Source organism: Hordeum vulgare, chromosome 5H (genome assembly GCF_904849725.1).
Source record: "Hordeum vulgare subsp. vulgare chromosome 5H, MorexV3_pseudomolecules_assembly, whole genome shotgun sequence".
NCBI classification, from domain to species: Eukaryota; Viridiplantae; Streptophyta; class Magnoliopsida; order Poales; family Poaceae; genus Hordeum; species Hordeum vulgare.
The window spans coordinates 106,726,872-106,730,305 of record NC_058522.1 but is presented as its reverse complement, the minus strand read 5'-3'; positions in this window follow the sequence as shown (position 1 = coordinate 106,730,305).

Genomic DNA, 3,434 nt, shown 5'->3' with positions numbered 1-3,434 from the left:
AGCACTAGAGAAAAATACAAACTACTTCTCAAGATATAAGTGAAGCTCAATGAGTAGTTGAATAATTATTGGCTATGTGAAGACTCTCCCATCTAAGAATTTCAGATCCTAAGTACCTTATTCAAACAAAATAAAAAAACACTTCAAGTATAGCACGAAACATGTGAAGAAGCAAAAACTTAGGTTCAACCGATACTAACTGATAATTGTTGTAGAAGAAAGGTGGGATACCAACCGGGGCATCCCCAAGCTTAGACGCTTGAGACTTCTTGAAATATGGATTGGGGATGACTTGGGCATCCCCAAGCTTGAGCTTTTTGTGTCTCCTTAATTCCTCTCATATGGTTTTTGGTGGATACAGAGGCTTGCGGAGGTGGAACTCCCGATCTAGGTTTATTTCTGGAGGTTTCTATATTTATAAGACCAGATGGCATCGAGAACAAGTCAGAGGGACCCACGAGGGAGTCACGAGCCCCCCAGGCGCGCCCAGGGGGGTGGGCGCGCCTCCCTGGCTTGTGGCTTCCTCGGGACTCCTCTCTAGTATCTTTTTCTTCTCATATTTTTGATAATTTCCACAAAAAATCACGGCGAAAGTTTTATTCCGTTTGGACTTCATTTGATATTCCTATATGAAAAAGGTCAAAAACAAGGAAAAAACAGAAACTGGCACTGGGCTCTAGGTCAATAGGTTAGTTCCAAAAATAATATAAAATAGCATATTCATGCATATAAAACATCCAAAGTTGATAATATAATAGCATGGAACAATCAAAAATTATAGATACATTGGAGACGTATCACCAGTTGTCGCGGTGGAACGGCTCCAGGCCAAAGCTCCACTCTTCCTCATCCACCTGGAAGTTGGTGATCCTGCTTACCCGGGCGGCCATCTTGTGCAGCGGAAACTCCACCATCGACAGCCGGCTCTGGTCTTTCTGACCGCTCATGTCGCTCATCCGGTGCGGCCTCGCCTACAGCGGCAACACTCGACAGGAGATGAAAGCCGCCACCAGATCCGGGGCCACCAGCCCCATTGAGGCCTTGAGCTCTTGCATCCGGCCTACGATCAGCACCAGCTCACCAGTGCGCACGTCGAGGTACCAGTGTTATCCAGTTGGCGGCTCATCGGAGAAGGGCGGGAGATTGACCCAATCCCGCCCCAGACCGATGTTGCAGACGTAGAAGAAGGTGCACTGCCACATCTTGCAGGACTCTTTCAACTAGGAAGTGGCCTGCCACTGCGCCTGTACACCACCGCGCCGATGCAGGATTACGTCACGTCACGGTGCATATGGGCGCGGAAATGGAAGAGGTGGCGGAAGAAGGACCGAAAGGGCCAGAAGCCCAAGTACACCTCGCACAGCCTCGCGAAACACGCGAGGTACAAGACGGAAGTTAGGCCCCAGATGATGCATCTGGATCCCGTAAAACTCGAGGAACTACCGGAGAAAGATGCTCCGTGGCAGACCGAAACCAACAAGAAAGTGGGTACCAAAGACAACGCACTCGCCGACGCGGGGCTCCGCCACGCGCTCCTCCCCGGGCGCGCAGGCCTCGACGAGGTCCTCAGACGGAAGCTTCCGCACCCGCCGGAGGTACTCGATGTGCCCCTTGGTGATGAGAGATCCCTCCCACGAGCCGGCAGGAAGCGAGGCCAACTCATCGGCTACCGGTGGCGAGTTGAAGGAGAGGAGGCGAGAGACATGCCCCCCAGTAGATCGACCGTGGGGAAGCGCTGTGGGCGCGAGGAGGAAGGAAGGAGGCGGAGAGCGACGCGCCGGAACTCGCGAGATGCTGGAGTGAGGGGAGGCAATGGAGAAACCAGCCCCCCCTTCCCATTTTAAAGCCCCGGGGAGAAGGTGGTACGTGGGATCGGTTGCTCCCACGAAGCCCCAATCCAACCGATCGCCAGCGGCCGCAGCAAATTGATACGTCTCCAACATATCTATAATTTATGTAGTATTCATGCAATGTTTACAATATTTTTTTATGATTTTTGTATGGTTTGATTAGAACTAACCAGGTCTGACGCTGTTTTCACCAGAACTACCGTGGTGTTGTTTTTGTGCAGAAATAAAAGTTCTCGGAATGGGTCAAAAATTTACGGAAAATATTTCTAGAAAATATAAAAAATACTGGAGAAAGAATCAACTGGAGGGGGTCCACCACCTGGCCACAAGCCAGGAGCGCGCCCCGTGTCTTGTGGCCCCCTTGGGCACCGCCTTGACGTGAGAGTGACGCTAAAAATTCCTATAAATCAAGAAACCTCCAGAAATAAACCTAGATCGGGATTTCCGCCGCCGCAAGCCACTGTAGCCACGAAAAACCAATTGGGAACCCGTTCTGGCACCCTGTCGGAGGGGGAAACCATCACCAGAGGCCAACTTCATCATCCCGGTGGTCTTCATGACGAGGAGGGAGTAGTTCACCCTCGGGACTGAGGGTATGTACCCGTAGCTATGTGTTTGATCTCTCTCTCTCTCTCTCTCTCTCTCGTGTTCTTGAGGTGGCACGATCTTGATGTATCATGAGCTTTATTAATATAGATGAATCATATGGAGTTTTCCCCTCTCTTTCTTCTTGTGATGAATTGAGTTTTCCCTTTGAAGTTTTCTTATCGGATTGAGTCTTTAAGTATTTGAGAACACTTGATGTATGTCTTGCGATGGGATGTATGTGGTGACAATGGGGTGTTCTATTGATCCACTTGATGTATGTTTTGGTGGTCAACTTGCGAGTTTCGCGACCTTGGGAGTCTATGCATAGGGGTTGCCACATGTTGTCGTCTTGACTCTCCGGTAGAAACTTTGGGGTACTCTTTGAACTTCTTTGTGTTGGATTTAACATGATGAATCTCAAATTGTGTGATGCATATCGTATAATCAAGCCCATGCGTACTTGTGGTGAAATTGGAGTATCTAGGTGACGTTAGGGTTTTGATTGATGTGTATCTTAAGGTGTTATTTTAGTACGAACTCTAAGGTTGTTCATGACACTTATAGGGATAGCTCGTAAGATTGATCGAAAAAGATATCTTTGAAGTGGTTTTGTACCCTACAATAATTTCTTCGTTTGTTCACCGCTATTTGTGACTTTGGAGTAAACTCTTTGTCGCACGTGAGGGATTTATATATGATTCAACTATGTTAGTATTGTTGGGAGAACTTGCACTAGTGAAAGCATGGACCCTAGACCTTGTTTCCAAGAATTTATACAACATTTTGCTTGCTATTTACTATTTGTTACCTTGCTGTTTTTATATTTCAGATTACAAAAACCTATATCTACCATCCATATTACACTTCTTTCACCATCTTTTCGCCGAAGTAGTGCACCGATACAATTTACCATGGTATTGGGTGTGTTGGGGACACAAGAGACTCTTTGTTATTTGATTGCAGGGTTGCTTGAGAGAGACCATCTTCATCCTATGC